At 46.8% G+C, this 19,860-nt stretch overlaps 1 protein-coding gene across 3 annotated transcripts in view; it reads left to right on the plus strand.

The window, feature by feature from the left end:
* LOC146830153 (uromodulin-like) overlaps nucleotides 1-19,860 on the plus strand; it is a 778,490-nt gene that overhangs the window by 246,600 nt on the left and 512,030 nt on the right. The window lies entirely within an intron of this gene.

Genomic DNA, 19,860 nt, shown 5'->3' on the forward strand with positions numbered 1-19,860 from the left:
TTTGATGCTGAAGATTTGTATTTAGACACTGCTAATTATGGGGAACTGTTTTGCTATCAACATTATGGCAATCATTTCCTACATAAAGCCAATACGTTTCGAAATTCTGTAAATTATACGCAATGGGAACATTGTCCGACGCCAATGCTAGGCAGCTCCAACACACTGGTGAACACATTTGCATATTTTACTGATTTTAGTGTTTCAAACCCTGCCGCCATTTATTTTAAAGTGGCAGCAGAGTCTGCCTCGAAGGTTCGGCTGACACATAATAAATTGTTGTATTCCAAATCCTTTATGGATGATTTGGCCATCAAGGGTAATGATCTGTGGAAAGCTACTATTGATCTTAAATCTGTTTGGGGTTCTAAAACATGGCAGGTACGAGGGACAGAAGGTCTGCATCGTGCTTGCTTCATCCCAAACCACATGTTATTTTTGGATTCTACTATTTTTCAAACCACTTGCTTTGGATTGGCTACTTCTAAAAAGCTGAACTCCCCCTCTATTCCTGATCTGGGTGCTTATCCTAATTGGGATATTCATACAGATCTGTCCCTTGATGCGTTGCAGTCATACATTACTAATACATCCTTCAATATTTCCGAATTAAATACGGAAGGATGGTTAACTTGGCAGACAAGCTCAGATTCCTGTCAACATCGTAGACCCCCGCTTTGAATCTTCTCATTCTGTTACTATCTACTCTGAAGGGAAGATATGCCAATCTTGACTGCAACATTCCACCTTGGCATCTGTTAAACTTCATTTATCTAAATGACATGACAAAATAGATTTGAATGATTTTGTTAAGGGTCCTGTAGGTGGCAGGTCCAAAAGATGGGTGTATGCTGTTTATAACGAAGTTTGGAAATTATCGCAAATTGAAGCGGCTTCCAGGTTGAGAGACATTGATCAAGCCAATTTGGAAAAAGTACTAGCTGTTATCGATAATAGCATTAACACCCTTTCTTCCAGAATTTGCACATTAGATAATATTGTTTCGTCTGTTGTTGATATTGTGCAGGATGATATGTCTGTTTTGTATCATGGTCAAAATCAGTTACGTTCTATAATGCAGTTTGCATGGACTTAGCAAACGTTAAAGGCTGGGAAAGTCCCCTGGGACTACATTGTCTTTATTCCTTCCCTTTAATCTGACTGCGAAACAACAATTCATGTCCATGAAAGATGCAACATACTCATTCCTGCATATTGAAAAGTTAGAACCTTTGCCTTTCTCTGTGGCCGAATTGAACTCCGCTGTGTGGCTTATCCACAGGTTAATCACATTACCATTTCCTTTGTTTAAGTTCAGTTTGTGCATGAAACATTATGCCCTAGGTAGATATGAACCGTTGGGTACTGCTTTCCTGCATGAAGTTTGGTCTCTCCCATTTACATACAGATGCATGAGAGATGGTAAAGAAGTTTATTTGAAAGGTGAGGACTGCACTTCCACAACTGATCACTCAGTAGTTTGTAGGCACATCCAATTGCATGGCGCGTGCAACGTTCAGGCACCAAATTTAGCATGCGCCCTGAAAGGGATTCCAGTGCCAGCTATTAAACCCTCTTTCACGTTGTTAGCTAACGGTAGTTATTTGCTTTTAAATAACGAGGCTTGCTGCGGGATGCTAGTGGGGATTCCCTACATTTTGACTGTATCACAAAGAGTAGTCTGCTGTAAAAATGTCCTGTTCCCACCCCCGCATGGGCGGCTGGATGTATCCATCTGGCCTTCCATTCCAACCTTGAAAGCAGAGTTCAACAAGATGAGCAGAATAAGGGCTATATTGTCTCAAAAAGAAGTCGTTCTGACTTCATCCCGTGAAACATTTGTTCTTCACGTAGCAAACACCCGCACCGAGGTGCATGCGCTTTTAAATACTGATCTCCCACTTCATTTTGGTGCCCTGATTCAAACTATATTTAATGCCTCGTCAACAACTGGCTTGGCGCATTTTTTCAAAATTGTGGGCTCCGGCCTCGTGACCTCCTTCCAAACTATTTTTGGTGTGATACCGGCATTTTTTCATTCTATTTTTCTAGCGTTTTTGGCGGGCTCCCGTTGATTCTCGCCCTCACGGCTGGTGTGCTATTGTTGGTCTGCTTACTGCGCAATGGCTGCACAGTTTGTGTCACACGACAGCCTGCCTCGGCTGCTCCATCTTCGTAACCGTATGCTTGAATATTATGGAACATTACCACTGGCCACCCTGAGCATAGCCTATGGATTGTCCTTCCGGTTTTCCTACTTTACATGCGTGCAACCTGTTTTTCATTGCCTAGATTGTCCTTTCGAATAGGCTCTAGATTTGTGCTTGTCAAACTCGGTGTCTCCTGCCCCGAATTATGATCGACTGATGAGTCCCTTAGTGGCTCATGAGTTGGACCGTTCTGGTATCAGGTTTATGGCCTGTGGAGCGGCACATGGAGTCCTAGGGAATTGGGACATCTGTATGGCAGCGTATGACTTCTTGGCAAGAAGTTATCTTGAAGAACACGCCAGTTGTCCTCTGATTGTGCTAGAGGCCCCGGTTGTCGAGGAACATGTATGTTCGTTTACCTTGTTAGACTGGATGGTGGAAACTTTTACAGAACATTCCAATGACTTCCTCTTGGAAGCTGTCGCTACTTACTGTGCTTACACATTGATGGATTAACTTGGATGTCGTCCAACTTTCCTTGTGCGACCCACACCTTTTAATTTTTTTTGATTCGACATTTGGACTCACTGAGCCATTGCAAGAGGTTATGATTTTCCATTTCCCTTTTTTTTCCCCTTCAATTTTTTTGCGTTTTTTTTTCTTCGAACTTTCACTCCCCTTTATTTGGATTTCCAATAAATGCACTTGGTTCCGCTCTGTCGAACTTGAACTCTGCGTTCCTTAATTGTATCCCTAATAGTTTGTGGTCCGATCAAGGGAGGGTGTAGTGGAGGCAACCTTTTAGATACATACATTGTTATGTTAGCATAAGCGTCTTAGATGTTAGAAACTCCATCTTGCCACTTTTGCTGCTTTTGCACACAACACTGCAGATAGATATTATTTGAAAACTGCTTGCTTGTCTTTTCTTCACATGAGAACTGTCTGTTGTTCACATCCCTAGACGTGCACTGCGACCTTGGTCTGAACATTGTGTGCAGAAACAGTCTGAGCCATAAAACAATGTATGTTCTTGAGTTCAGGTTGATCGGCCCACGCTCTAGCCATAACACGCACACAGCTGCAAATATCTGAAAGTCGAGAGCCTTTAATATTGCAGTTTGCATGCATTAGACACACATTGCTGAGAAGAACTTTTCCAGGCGCAGAGCAAAGCTGATCCTGTGATGTGATTCACCTAAGCTGATCTTTACGGTATCGGGTTCCCCATTCAAACCTAGAGACCTTCTATTAGTCTAATAATTCTAGTTTACTAGGGAAGGGAGGGTGGTTGTATTCCACTATCATTTGTAATATGATTTCTCCCTTCATTTTCTACGGTATTGTAACAATGCTGATGGTTTTAATTTTGATCATTTGTCTGCTTATGTTAGCCAAAGTACTGCATCTTAGGACACGTAGTTTATAAAATAAACATTTTAAACTTCACCGTGTCTCTGATTACAGTAGATTTTGCTCATTGCTGTGTCTAAAAATTTATAAAAATAGAAGCATCTTAGGACACGTAGTTTATAAAATAAACATTTTAAACTTTACCGTGTCTCTGATTACAGTAGATTTTGCTCATTGCTGTGTCTAAAAATTTATAAAAATAGAAGCTATTTTTACACATTTGTATTGGATTTTCTTCGAGTCATGTTTCTTTCTCATTCAACTGTTTTGGTACTTCTAAATACTTTCACTTTTCCTTAAAGCTTAACTGCTCAAAACCACAGATACCCAGGGTTAAGCTAAGGGTCTGCAAACAAGCCTGATTGGACCCAAGACTGAATTGTGAGTTTATTACACAGGTTGCATAACCACACCATATACTACACCACTTTCCTCACAATATCATATATCATATCATATATGATATTATATTGTATCGTATCATATATCGTATTATATTGTATCGTATAATTTCGTATTGTATCATATCATATATCATGTTTGAGCTGTCCATTGTATCAGTACTTAGAAGAAAGATAATATACTCTATAGTAGGGATCATGATATATTTGATATGATATTATGTTGTATCCTATCGTATTGTATCATATATTGTATTGTATCGTATCGAATTATTCCGTATTGTATCATATCATATGTCATGTTTGAGCTTTCCATTGTATTAGTAGTTAGAAGAAAGATAATATACTCTATAGTAGGGATAATGTATATATGACATACGCTTAAAAATGTGTGGAGTGATGACTGAACCCTTAGGTACTCCACATCATATCTTCTTAGAGGAGCAAAAGAAAAAAGACATAACCACTGTGTGTCTCCTGATCATTAAAAACACTATGGAAAATTATTTAAAACTAGTAAGTAATTAAACCCAGTAACAACAAGGAGGGATCAGATCAAACCAGCATAATAGCAGTCAAACGTAGTAGGAGCCAATTAAACTATGCAACATGATTGCTCATTGGTTTAATCTCTGGTTGCTTACATAAACAGTGATATCCAGGTCAAGAGTCCGACATAGCCGTATATCTTTCCATAGCTGGAGCCATTACATTTGTAACAGACTTATAATTTTCTGGTTTGGTACACAGTACTCCATGTAAAACATTAATAATATGAATATTAAAAGTAGTAGGACAGAATTTAGAACACAAATTATGAAACCATGTCCAAAAACTCCTGTAACAGTTGGTTACAATCAGCACGATGCAGTTAAAATTGATTTAATTAATAAGTAATCAAATAGAAGTATTAAAACTACATGAACCCCTTGGAACAATAAAACCAATAATCTCCATTAGCATCACTAAAGGCAGCTGGTACCTTAGGGTCCACTTTGATGCCAAAGAGAACATTAAATAGGACAAGTTTGGATGTGAGAGTTCTTTCCTTGGTGTAGGATCTGCTTCTTTTGGTTACCCCCACTTTTTGCTTGATGTTACACTGTTTTTGACGAGTCTGACTGGAATCCTGCTAATCAGGACCCCAGTCTATCTGCTTTCTACCTAAAATGTTATGCATGTACTTAGGTACACTCCAGATTGGATACTGGGGTACCCTTGTCAGTCTCGGGTATGTGGTACACATGTACCCAGGGCATAGGTACCCCAGGGTGCTACCATAGGCTGAAGCATGTATTATGCCAACCATGAGAGGCCATGCAAAATGGAACCACAGGTCTACCATAGCAGCCAGTGTAAGAAGGTGCATGCACTACTTACTTTAGATATAGGTTTACTAAATCTATGGATCACTACACTTAGGGGTCTATTATGATGGTGGGCGGTGGAACCGCCGCGGTTCTTTCAGTGGCGAAATATGCCTTTGTTCGAGGCATATGAGCTGCAGATTACACACTGTGCATAGATCCCCATCTGGTGTTGGTCCCGGATGTTTGCAGTTGTTTTTCCTCTTGGAAAGTCTTTGGAAGTCACGAGGTATGTGACTCCTCCTTTGGATCGTATTGCGCATGGGCTTCGACTCCATCCTCAGATTGTTTTTTTCTGCCATCGGGCTTGGATGTGTTCTTCGCGCTCCGGTTCTGAACCGTTTTCAGTTCTTCTGATCGGCGTGCAATCCTTCCCTTTCCGCGGTATGGTTTCGATCGCGATCTCCACACTTGACACTCATCATTCGAAGTCTTCGATTTCAGTCGTCGACGAAGGGCTTCGGGCCTACATGGGCTCCGGTCCTGGCTGATGGAAAGGACTTCATTTAAAAAGTGTCCTCAATGTGGGTCGAAGTTTCCCCTCACCGATCTCCATGAGGTGTGCAACCTCTGCCTCTCCCAAGAAATCGAGGCAAGAGACTGTCCGGCTTGCAAATCCTTCCATTCAAAGAAAACTATTCGGGACCGACAGGCAAGGAGAACAATGGCACACTCATCGGCTGCGATCCCCGACGACATCTTCGGAGAAGGTGTAGACGTTCCGGAAGAGCAGCACACCGAAGAGGGCTTCGTCAGCGCCTCCGAAGCTGACGACTCAGATGTCGAGGACATCACTCCGGCACAGAGGGGCGTGAGTACTCACATCGACCCCCACCCTCGATGACATCGAAAAAGGCTTCGGTCACGCCTTTGCCCTCGGGCCTAGGCACGACCAAAAACACTGTTTCCCTCACCTCACTTTCGGGCCCGGTTAAGAAGCACATCAAGCCTTCTGGTGGCTTGGGCTCGAGCCAGCCTGGCCTCGGTGCCGAGAAACACACCTCAGCACCAGCACCGAAAAAGAAGATGGCCTCCTCCTCGTCCGCACCGAGCTCCACACCGAAGCACTCAGCACTGAAGACTGGCACTAGCTCCTCGGTACCGACACCATCCCCGAAGCCGAGCAAAAATCGAAAGGCCCTCGACACCCACACCTCGAACCCAAAAGTCATCTCGGAACCGATGAAACAACCAGACATTTCTAAGCCACACGGTTCAAAACAGCGAACCGATGTCGACTCGAAGCTTAAAAAACCTACGGCTCCGACACCTTCGGTGCCGAAGGATCGGCCCCCCACAGATGAACTATTTCGGCCCGATCCACTACAAAAAACACTTGTCAAAGACCCTAAAACTGGACATTTGATGCTCAGCATCAAAAAGAGACCGCTGGACAAGCCTGCCCCAGCTCCACCTCCAAAGAGAAGAGACTTTGCTATCTTCCCTTTGAGACTGCCTTCACCCCCTCCTCCACCTCCTCCTCCACCTCCTCCTTCTCATCCACCTCCCCCACCTCATCATTCTCCCACACCCTCTCCTGATGAGGATGATGACGACGTCTACGACGACACAGGGAACGGGCCCCATGACCAGAACCACAGGGGACCCTACTCCTACAGGCTCCCCAGACCCATGGGACGACTACAACATCCCAGACGTCCCTAACGTCCCGCAGGACGACCTTTACCCTTTAAGACCATCCCCCCTGAAGACACAATGGGGTTTAACCAGCTGCTCCATAGGGCTGCACACTACCACGAAGTTGATCTCCATACAGACCCCGTGGAGGAGGACTTCCTCCTAGATACTTTTGACCCTACACAGAGGGCCACTTCCATTCTGCCCATGCTTAAAGGGTTTATCAAGCACGCACCGGAGGTCTTTAAAGACCCGGTTAGGGCCAGGGTCATCAACCCTCGCATCGAGAAAAAGTATAAGGCCGCCCCTACAGACCCCACCTACATCAGAGGCCCCGCCCCACTAGACTCCCTAGTAGTCTCCAATGCGAGGAAGCGTGCTAACTCCCAGGCATCAGGTGAGGCTCCTCCACCCAATAAGGAGTCCAAACTCCTCGACGCCTCTGGCAAGCGAACTGCATCCCAGGCTGCCAACATATAGCACATTGCAAACATCCAAGCGCTTTTAGCAAGATATGACTGGGCACATTATGATGAACTGGAAGCCATAATGCAACACCTCCCTGACAAATACAAGAGAAGAGCCAACGAGCTAATCCAGGAGGGTAAAGTAATCACCAATACCTACATTCGTTGCGCCCTCGAAGTAACTGACACCGCCTCTAGGGCAATTAACACCAGCGTCCTCCTGCGTAGGCATGCCTGGCTTCAAATTTCAGGGTTCAAACCCGAGGTTCAGAGTTCCATCCTCAACCACCCCTTTGACGAGCAACATCTATTTGCCCCCAACGTCGACGTTGCCCTTGAAAAAATGAAAAAGGACACCGACACAGCAAAATCTATGGGAGCCTTGCAGTCGCAACCTCCCAGGCGCTCCTTTCGCCGCTCTTCCTTTAGAAGCAACTCCAGAGGCTACTACTCCAACAACGTCTCCACTTCCTATAAGGCCCCTGCTCAATCCACCTTCACTAGGGATTACCAGAGAGGTGGTTACAGGGGTAACAACAATAAAGACAGAGGCAAAACTAACACCTCCCGCTCTGCCTCCACCCCTGCCAAATGACTAGGGGTGGGCGTAGTTCGCGAAGTAGCACTTCGCGAAGCTACGCAAAGTGAAGTTCCCACTACGCGAGCTACGCGTAGCATTTCGCGAACTGCGTAGTAACATGTTCGCACTGTGCAAGATGTTGTTTTCAATGATTGCACAGTGCGGACAAGCAACCGGCACTGTGCAATCATTGAAAATGGCATCTTGCACAGTGCGAGCTGTAGTTTTCTGCTGCTCAAGTAGATTTTTACTCGAGCTTCAGCTTTCTCAGCGCGAACTGGTAGTTTCTCATCGCGAGCGGTCGCGAGCATACGCGACCACTCGCAATGAGAAACCTGACCTCCTCGCGTTGGGAATCTCGCCGGGAGGTTTATTTTCCATGCTCGCGATCGCCAACTTGCAGTTGCTGATCGCGAACAAGGAAAAAGTCTCGCCGGGATGCCATTTTGCTTGCTCGCGGTCGCCAACTTGACGTTGAGGACCGCGAGCAAGCAAAAAATGACCGCAGCACTACGCAACACTACGCTACGCGTGTTCGCACTGTGCTACGTGCAGTTCGCGTAGTGCGAAGTAGCGCGAACTTCGCAAACTACGCGAGCGTAGCGTAGTGCTACGCCCAGGCTTACAAATGACTTCCCTCTACTCCCCCCAGACCATCCCACTCCGGTCGGGGGCAGACTCCACAATTTCCTTCCTGTCTGGACTATCATCACCTCAGACAGATGGGTAACACAAATAATTCAGTCAGGCTACTGCCTCGAACTAACATCTACCCCCCCACACATTCCACCCAAACAGCGCCCAATATCACAGGAACATTTGTCACTTCTAAAGCAGGAGGTAATCTCCCTCCTACAAAAGAGTGCAATAGAACCAGTTCCTGCCCACCAACAAAATATAGGAGTTTACTCCCTATATTTTCTCATACCAAAAATGGACGACACTCTAAGGCCCATCCTGGACCTCAGACCCCTAAACCACTACATACACTCAGACCATTTCCACATGGTCACACTACAGCAGGTACTTCCCCTACTGTCCCAGAACGACTTCCTTGCCACCCTAGACCTCAAGGACGCCTATTTCCACATTCCCGTTCACAAAGCTCACAGAAAGTTTCTCAGATTTGTAGTGGACGGTCAACACTATCAATTCAAAATGCTCCCATTTGGAGTCACCACAGCACCACAGGTGTTTACCAAGTGCCTGGCGGTAGTGGCAGCACACATGCGAAGACAACACATCCACGTCTTCCCATACCTAGACGACTGGCTTTTAAAAGCCAACTCAAACAACCAGTGTGTACAACACACTCACGCCACTATCCAACTACTTCACGAACTGGGCTTCACAGTAAACCACACAAAGTCCCATCTGCAACCGTCCCACGTAAAACAATACCTCGGTGCCACCATAGACACCTCAAAAGCGCTAGCCTATCCCAGTCCTGCCAGGATAGCAAGCATTCATGCTCTACGTGCCAAATTTCAACCGGAACACTCGCTTCCAGCTCGAGTGTTCATGCAACTTATAGGAATGATGGCCTCTTGCATATTCATAGTACCTCACGCAAGACTCCAGATGCTTCCTCTGCAAGAGTGCTTAGCGCGCCAATGGAACCAGGCCCAGGGTCAATTGACAGATCTGGTGTTGGTAGACGGTCGTGCCCATCGCTCTCTGCAGTGGTGGACCACCAAAAACCTTTCCAAAGGGCGACCGTTCCTGGAACCGGTTCCTCAGATAGTACTGACAGCGGATGCATCGCTCTCCGGCTGGGGATCTCACCTACTACATCACACCATGCAGGGCAGGTGGACACCTCAACAAAAGTTAATCCACATCAACCATCTGGAGTTACTAGCCATATTCTTAGCCCTTAAGGCCTTTCAAACACATGTCTCAGGCAAGGCCGTCTTAGTCCGCACGGACAACATGACAGCCATGTACTATATACAAAAACAAGGTGGCACACACTCTCCACAGCTCTCTCAGCTAGCACAGAGCATATAGAGATGGGCCATACACCAAAAAATCTTTCTCCTAGCCCAACATGTCCCAGGAGTCCAAAACACTATGGCCGATCTGCTGAGCAGACAAACACAACAGATCCACAAGTGGGAACTCCATCCACAAGTTCTTCACCCATACTTTCAAATGTGGGGGCATCCACAGATAGACCTCTTCGCCACCCACGAAAACGGCAAATGCCCAAGCTTCGCCGCCAGGTATCCACACCCATTGTCCAAAGGCAATGTGATATGGATGAACTGGTCAGGCAGATTTGCGTACGCCTTTCCGCCTCTCCCACTCATTCCATTAGTGGTGCGCAAACTACAATAACACTCCCTCACTCTCATCCTAGTAGCTCCAACTTGGGCCAGACAACCGTGGTACACCACACTGCTGGAACTATCTGTAGTACCGCACCAAAAGTTACACCTCTCTCCACGCCTCTTAACCCAGAACCATGGAGAGATCAGGCACCCGGACCCAGCTCAGCTCAACCTTGCGATCTGGCTCCTGAAATCCTAGAATTCGGTTATCTAAATCTTCCCCCTGGCTGTATGAACATCATTAGAGAAGCTAGACGATCTACCACTAGAGCTTGCTACGCAGCCAAGTGGAAACGTTTTGTGGTCTATTGTCACAACAATAACTTCAATCCCCTAGATGTGTCCATTCAACACATCATAGGCTATTTACTACACCTACAAAGATGTAATCTAGCCTACACGTCTATTAGACTGCACCTTGCGGCCATAGCAGCCTATCTACAAAACAGACAACATCTATCACTCTTTAGAGTACCTGCCATAAAAGCCTTCATGGAAGGCCTCAAAAGAATAATTCCCCCCAGAGTGCCACCCTTACCTGTGTGGAGCCTAACATCGTTCTCACGAGACTAATGGGGCCTCCCTTTGAACCTCTACACAAATGTGAACTTCAATTCCTAACATGGAAAACTGCTTTTCTTGTAGCCATCACTTCCCTCAGAAGGGTCAGTGAGATACAAGCACTCACCATTCAAGAACCCTTTCGGTAAATGCACCATAACAAAGTTGTTAAAGTCATTTCTCCCTTTCATCTAAACCAATCTGTGGAACTGCCCGTATTCTTCTCGCAGCCACAGACCATTGCAGAAAGAGCTCTCCACACACTAGATGCCAAGCGAGCCTTACTCTACTACATCGAGAGAACACAACCCTTTCGTAAGACCAAACAGCTGTTCGTATCTTTCTCACCACCACACAAAGGCAACCCCATCTCCAAATCTGGGATAGCTAGGTGGATTGTCAAATGCATACAGATTTGCTACCACAAAGCCAAACGTATGCTCATTGTTCCCCCTAAAGCCCAGTCTACACGTAAGATAGGGGCTTCCATGGCATTTTTAGGAAACATTCCCTTAGATGATATCTGCAGACCAGCTACATGGTCTACACCGCACACTTTCACTAAACACTTTTGTGTAGATGTGCAAACTAAGCAACAAGCTAGTGTGGGCCAGGCTGTACTCAAAACTTTGTTTCAAACCACTGCAACAGATACTAGGAGCGAGTACTGCTATATAATCTATGCACAGTGTGTAATCTGCAACTCATATGCCTCGAACGGCAAATGCTACTTACCAGTATGCATCTGTTCTTGGCATGTAGAGCTGCAGATCTACACACGCCCACCCACCTCCCCGGCTACCTTTATCTGTTCCAGTTTATTTTATTTAGATATAGCACACATGGGCATCTTCACTGCTTATTACTACGCTCCATCATTTCCCTGCTGGCGAAAATCAATCTGCGGATGGAGTCGAAGCCCATGCGCAATACGATCCAAAGGAGGAGTCACATACCTCGTGATTTCCAAAGACTTTCCAAGAGGAAAAACAACTGCAAACATCCAGGCCCAACACCAGATGGCGATCTATGCACAGTGTGTAGATCTGCAGCTCTACATGCCAAGAACAGATGAACACTGGTAAGTAGCATTTGCCTTCCGCACAGCCGCAGGGGGCCTCACGCCCACCATATTAGTATGGCCAAACACAGCCTATTCCCCGTCCGCCGCGGTGCAACGCACACCGCCATCAAAGAGATCCCGCCACCGTGGTGGTGGGTGCCAATGGAGACTCACCGCCGTGTGGAATGATGCCCCGTCCCCTGTACATATCAGGATGCCTCAAAAAGCTAGTCGCACCGCAGCGGAGAAACTGCCCAACTAGAGACGGCGGAAGCTCGACAGCGGAGCGCGAAAACTGAGTCCCGCTCCCAACCGCAATGGACCCAGCTCTTCACGTCTTTCCGGTGCTGTACCTGATACATCACCAGCAACTCATGGACCGTCGCGGATGCCACCACAGGTACGCAACTACACAATTCCGCACACAACCACAACACACAACTCATGGGCTAATACAGGGTCCCTGGCCACACCAGACACACTGGTTGGGACAGGAACACATCCATAAGAGTATCCACACATGTCCCACCTGCCACCAAGTCACCCCTCCGCAGCCAGGTCACACATCACCGTGATCTCCAAGTAATGTCCCGGTCATGTCACCGCAGTGGTCAAGACAAGGGAAAACATGCGCACAATGCAGAAGGCAGGGCCCGCGCCAGGCATGGGCAGGGCATAAGGTACACAGGGCCACACCTCCACACACTGGCCCCTCCATGAATGGACATGCCATGTGCACCCCCCCTGTGCACCCCTATGCCCAACACTAAGCTAGGTGAATCCACACCCTGCACCACACAACAAACAACCAGGGAGACAGACACAGAAGGAGTGGCTGCAGAGGAACACACAGCACAGAAGCACAGGCCCAGGGCAACCCACACACCACAACAACACCACATCCATGGCAAGAAAACTGAGTACAAGCACAAAATGAACACACACACATACAATGAACAAACATCCTACTGGACACACATCCTGCCAAGTCACACAGACATACCCCACACTGACACACAGCCACATACACAGACCACATGCCACCAGCAATGGAGCACAACATATAGGAAAGCCAACGTGAGGTGCACATAAATGGAAGGCCAAGGATACAACCAACAAGCATGTGTACATCACATGCAAGACAAGGAACAGAGAAAAACACCCTCACCCCATCAAAGCACACATGGCTGGCACTGTGAGTGAACTCCAACCACAGTCACCTCAGTGCAACAACTCAGGGAGACAGCAAGGCAGCCCATGTATAGGCACAGGGAAGAAAGGAAGGCCCTGAAGTCAAACTGTGAACAGCCACACATATGTACACAACAACGTCACAGGGGTATGCCAGCAGCACAATACACAGGGCACATTGACACACTACATGACTGTCAAACACAAGTAGGATACTTCACACATACCCCCCTCAGACCTTCAGCACACAACCACAGTGTCAGACATACAGAAGGGTGTCAATAATGTCCAGTCAATACACAGACAAACAATCACACTCCCTGGGGGTTTCCACAAACATCACACACACACAGGGATGCCAGATCCAACGTCTGCACAAAAACAACAGCCAAACACATAACTCAACAGAAACACACACAGAACCACAGCAAGACCACACATGACCTGTGCAGCAAAACTGTGGGAAGGCAATTGGAGAACAGACACAACAGGAGTGCACAACCTCATCAGTCAGGACCAATGCACAGACAACATAACACAACACGGACAAGAAGAGCACCATCACAGATCAACACAGCCACATTAAACACACAACAGATGCACATGACAATAAATCACATAGCATACACAGCAGGACATTAGGGGATGCACACCAGGCCAGGACAAGGCAACATACACCCACAGCACTGCATGCACAACAACCAGTGTGTGCACACAAAACATAACAGTCGAACACAGCCATGAGTGACACACCATGAACACCCACAACAACAAGCAAAACAGCAGAATGACAACATCACACTCAGGAAGTCAAGCAGTACCCCAGCATACACACATACACCTAACACAACACCCACAGATGCACAAGTCTGAGACACAAAAGTCGAAACATCTTGACCAGAGGACTGGCCAGCACAGACAGTTGAACTGCACATGAGCAACCATCACTGCTGAACAGTACTACAACAACACAGATAACCAATTGGGGACATGCCACGAGTGGCACAGTGCTCCTGTAAGAAAGATCTGCACCACAAAGCACAGAGTCACAAATGAAGTGATGGGGAGGCACACACACAAGCAACACAAGGGGACAGCTGACATCAAAGTGAAGTGGTGTGTACTTCAGTAGTGGACATGGCAGGAGTGCACCATACACAAATAGAGGGAGTGCAGACTCACAATGTCAAGGCATATGAAGCTCAGATAAGGGATGGTATGTCACCGCACACCACATGCCACACTGGAGGCAATAAAACACCATGTGACAGCAATGCATGAGCACATCACACCCACAATGTCAGTGTGGTTGAGAAGGTATATACAGTGTGTACAAACAGTAGCAAGACACAGGGCTGTTCAACAAAACGAAACCCTGATTTGCCAGTCACACACTCTGCATTCTCACAATTGGCAAAAGCAACAAGAAGGAGTCAGCCAGAACTGCAAGGTCACACCACCACACATCACAGTGCACAACATACAACTCACACATGTGCACACAATCACAGGCCTGACCAAGCACACAAACAGGCACTCTACTTCTGGGTGACACATGTGTGTAGTTGACATTGCATGGGCACAAACACATCAACACTCACGACAAACACACTCCCTTCACACTGCTCACTTCTTGACCACACAAGTGCACACATTGAAAGTAACCCATGTGACTAGGATGATTGACCATCACAACATGACCACACACCTATACTGATGGGCACACAGAAAGAAAGAACACACATACATGATGACCCTGGCCAGCCTGCCTGCAATCCTGTGGCAAGAATCACACATTGTGCTGGCAGTGCCCCCAAACCTGACAAGCATACAATATAGCTAACATGAACAAAGAATGAGAATGATAACGGTATTTCATCGCAAACCACCATCATTGCACCCACAAGCATCAGAGTCAGGAGGAAATGAAGTCCCTATCACACCTGTAACAAGCATTGGCATAGCCAACAGGTCTCGCCTTTGGAACCTTATAAGTGTTGAGCCATGCAATAGTTAATGTTGTTGCAGTAAGGATATTGTGCTGCATAACAAAATACTTATAAGGTCCCAAAGGCGAGACCTATTGGCTATGCCAATGCTTGTTTTTGGTTGTTAAAATGATACTAATACATTGAAACATTTGCCCAGACAGTGTTAAAGTGTAAAAATTACAAAATAATTCAGTAATTCTATCATAATATGTGCCGCATTATGCTGCATAGTTTGCCTTTTCTGGTTCCATAAGTTAGTCAACTCCGCTGCATAATTTTGACCTGCTCCGCTGCATCAGGTCATTGAGGTCAAATAATAAACTTATTTCTCAACCCGATCTTGGTAAGTTAGCGCCAAGGAACCCCAAGACACTCCATGGCAGGCAACCACAAAATAGTCTCCCCAAGCAGAAGTACACTGTGAGGTATGAAGGAGTGCATCATTTTAAATTGTTTTGCATTGAAAAGAAAAGAAAAAAAAAACACAGGACTGGACCCAATGCATCCTGGGAAACTTGTGGAAATTCTGGACCCAAGAGCTACTGTCCTTGTCCAATTGCTCCTCCTACTGAGACAGGGGGCCCGATTCACAGAACAAACTTAAGACAAAATCCTAAACTTAGTACCATTTTGGTATTCACAGAATGCACTTACTACTTCTGGTATTCACAGAACGAACTTACTACTTTTGCGATTCACAGAATAAACTTACTACTTTTGCTATTCACAACTTTACGTCCGCACTCGGGCCGGAAATTCCGGCCTGGAGGCGGAGCTTCCGGCCCGGAGGTGGAGATTTTGGCCATGGCTAAATCTCCGCCACTGGCCGGAATCCCCCCCTCCGTGCCGGAAGCTCCGCCTCCGGGCCGGAAGCTCCGCCTCCGGGCCGGAAGTCCCGCCTCCGGGACGGAAGCTCCGCCTCCGGGCCGGAATTACCGGCCCAAGTGCGGACGTAAAGTTAGTAGTCGTAAATCCATTCTGTGAATAGCAAAAGTAATAAGTTTATTCTGTGAATCGCAAAAGTAGTAAGTTCATTCTGTGAATACCAGAAGTAGTAAGTGCATTCTGTGAATACCAAATGGTACTAAGTTTAGGATTTTGTCTTAAGTTTGTTCTGTGAATCGGGCCCAGGGTATTTTTTTTTTCAATTGCACCCAACAGATGGTCTGTTTGAAGACGAGGACCGGGGGCATATGTATGAAACAAAATTTTATTCGCAAACGCTGCGAATCGCAAAAAACAGCGTTTGCGAATAAAAATTCGCTATTTCATATGTATGACACACATTTCCCGTGCAAATTAAGAAATCACAAAATTTGCAATTTCTCAGTCTGCGAAACCCAAAAATTGTGAATATCTTTGCGAATTCCTAGATTGCGATATTCTCAATTTGCGAAAATCGCAAAAAGGATATCGCAAGGACTTGTATGAAAAAATCACTAATTGCGAAATTTTGAAATTCGCAAAATAAGAAATCGCAATTAACACCAAGTGCATGCAGGTAGTAAACAGGTGCAAGGTACTTAAACCACCCCACAATGCAACATATCCTTCCACAATGGCAGCACTGTTTGTGATAGCCAGGAGGCTGCGTATTCGGGCTCTTGCACAGAGGAGACAGGAACGTATATTCAGACTGCGCATCACTCTGTTCCAGCAGACTGAAGAGGACATCCATGACAAGTACAGGCTGCACCCACAGACCATATTGGACCTGATTGAGCTGAAACCCTATTTGGAACACCCTACACGCAGGACACAAACAATTCCCACACATGTGCAGGTCCTGTGCTCCCTGCACCTCCTGGCTTCAGGGATCATAGCGGAGGTTGGTGGGGTGCCACAGAGTGCCCTTTTGCGCTTTTTCCATGCCTTTCTAGATGCAATGCTACAGAGGCTATCACATCACATATACTTCCCCACCACCCAACAGGCATTACAGCAAACAAAACTTGACTTCTACCAGATTGCATGTTTCCCCCACGTCATTGGCTGCATCGATGGGACCCATGTGGCCATCACACCCCCATCAGCAACTGAATATGTCTACAGAAACCGTAAATGCTACCATTCCCTGAATATACAGATTGTGTGCAATGCTAAGTATATCATCAATGACATTGTACCCAAATACCCTGGCAGTACACATGACTCCTTCATCTTTAGACACAGTGGAATACACAGACGTCTGAGTGCTGGAGAGTTTGGGGAGGGATACCTGCTAGGTAAATTCATGGCACACATCCATACATCCACTACATCTCTGGAGGGGGGGGACATTGACTTACTTATTGTGTCTATCCCTGCAGGTGACAGTGCCTATGCAGTGCGGGACTTCATCCTGACCCCGTATCTGGATCCAGCCAATGCAAGTGAGAGAAGATACAACAGGGCACACAGATCTACACGCTACGGCATTGAGCGTACGTTTGGAATCCTAAAGAGCCGGTTCCGGTGCCTGCATAAAAGTGGAGGTGCACTGCAATACAGCCCTGAGACCTGCTGTAAAATCGTGGCAAGCTGTGCAATGCTACATAACATGGCTATGAGGAAAGGCACCACAATTGATGTGACCGATACAGACACATCGGATGACGATTGCCCTGCTCCCCCTGGCAGACCAGCATCAGGAGTCGGGGCAGCTGCTGGACGTCAGAGACGGACTGAGATCATACAAAGCTACTTCTAGGTGAGTAATGATGACATGAGCCAAAAAAATATTCTAATGTGTGCTGTGTTTATTCACACTTCTAAAGCATTCATTGTTGCTGTACCCAGCACATGTTATGCACACAGTGCAGGTACTTCACAAGTAAGTGTTCAATATGCATTGCTGGGTTGCATCACCCATTGATGCAAAATTGTCACTGAACAGTTCACCTCCTTCGGTGATGCATTGGTGCTGTTTAGTATCCAGGCTGAGTGCCCTCCGTGGTGTTCCCAGGTCCTGCAGACTGTCTGGAACTGCGCCTTCTTGCTGCAGGCAATGTAGGTGTGATGCTACTTCTACTTGATGTTTCCTCACTCTCGCCAGAGACCATGAGAGCAGTGCCACCTGAGTTGGCCGTCTGCATTTGCTCCACTGCACTGGTGACCTGTTCTAGCCCTCTTGCAATGTCCTGACAGCAGTGCGACGTTTCCAACTGCATGGTAATGCTGCGGCGTGTCAGATTGCTGGTGGTGGTGCAGAGGCGGTTCACGGCCTTAGTGTAATTGTGCAGCCGTGCATTGGCACGTCGGGCAGCCCTGTCACTGGTGTCTTGGTTGTGCTTCAGGGTGTCACAGAGGTCACGTATGGCACCTGCCATAGCCATGATGCCCTCCCCCATGTTGCGCTGATTTTTGTTCAGAGTGCATAGCTGCCTATTGATTGAGCGCAATGATTTACATTGCAGGCGCTGTACCTGCAGCATGCTGTGTTCCAGACCTGAAAATACTGTGTGGTCCTCATCAGTAGCAGTCCTGCTCCTGGGCCTTGACCTGCGTCTTTCCTGTGGTGGAATGCTCAGCCTTGGTGTTTCCTGACTCGGCAAGTGTGACACACCCTGATTCTCCTCTCTTCTGTCACTGTCCTCCCCTGTGGCCTGTATGTCATCCTCAAATGGAGGCAGTGGGGGCACATGTGTGCGCATGATTGTTGTGTGCTCCGTATCATCACTGGAGTCCCCATCGTCATGCTACTCCTCAGGATGTTCATGCTCATCTCCCTCTGCACTGTAATCAAGTGCCCTGGATTGTGCTGTGGATGTAAAGGGGACTACATGAGTTTGTGTCATTGTCTGCAATTTGCACTCAATAAAGTTTCTACAGTTTGTCTTGGCTAACTTCTGACACTGTATTATTCCCTTATCATCAACCCGCATGCTGCATTAGATTTCCTATATCTCATGGACACACTGTCATACATAGTACTACAACTTCCATGATGCATTGCTGGGTGTGCTGTAAGACTTGGACTGGAATGACATTTGTTGTGAATATTTTGCGCATTTGGGGAAGTGTGCATGGGATGGGGATCAGGGCAGATTTATTTTGCATGCATCTTACCTTGGCTGCTGGATGCAGGGTCGGAGCTGTCAATGTCAGCCACACCACCGACGCTCTCAGGCAGGAGGGTGGACTCCAAAAGCTCCTCGTGGGGTGTTGGCTCTGCTGATGTGGATGGTCCTCCCCCGGTCTTGTTTGCATCCTTGAGTCTGGCTGCCACCCTCTTCTTATACCTTTGCCGCATGTCGTACCATCGCTTGCGCAGTTCTTCGACAGTGCGATGCGTTACACCCACAGCATTCACTTTCTCTTGTATGTCCAGCCAGATCTTTCTTTTTCTTGCTTCAGGGACTCTCAGTGCCTTTTTGCCAAAGAGGAGCTCATGGCTGCAAACCATCTCCTCTATGAGGACCTTCTGCTCCTTGTCAGAGAATTTGTGTTTCCTCTTTCTCTTCTCAGCCTCCTTGCCCTCATGTTGCTTCTGGGACTCCATTGGGGTTTGTTCTCTCCTGGGATGCCTCCTCACACTCTCCAAACAGCCTCTGGGTGTGGCTCAGGTAAGCAGGTGCAGCAAATCACTCCCACTTCCTGGTTGTGATGTCATCAGGCTGCACCTGTATGTCAGATTCCCGCTTTTGCGATTTCTTAATTTGCGAATTTCGCAATTAGGAATCGCAAATCATGTTTCTGAGACTTTTTTGCGATTTTCAAGAAATCG

Source organism: Triturus cristatus, chromosome 5_1 (genome assembly GCF_964204655.1).
Source record: "Triturus cristatus chromosome 5_1, aTriCri1.1, whole genome shotgun sequence".
NCBI classification, from domain to species: domain Eukaryota; kingdom Metazoa; phylum Chordata; class Amphibia; order Caudata; family Salamandridae; genus Triturus; species Triturus cristatus.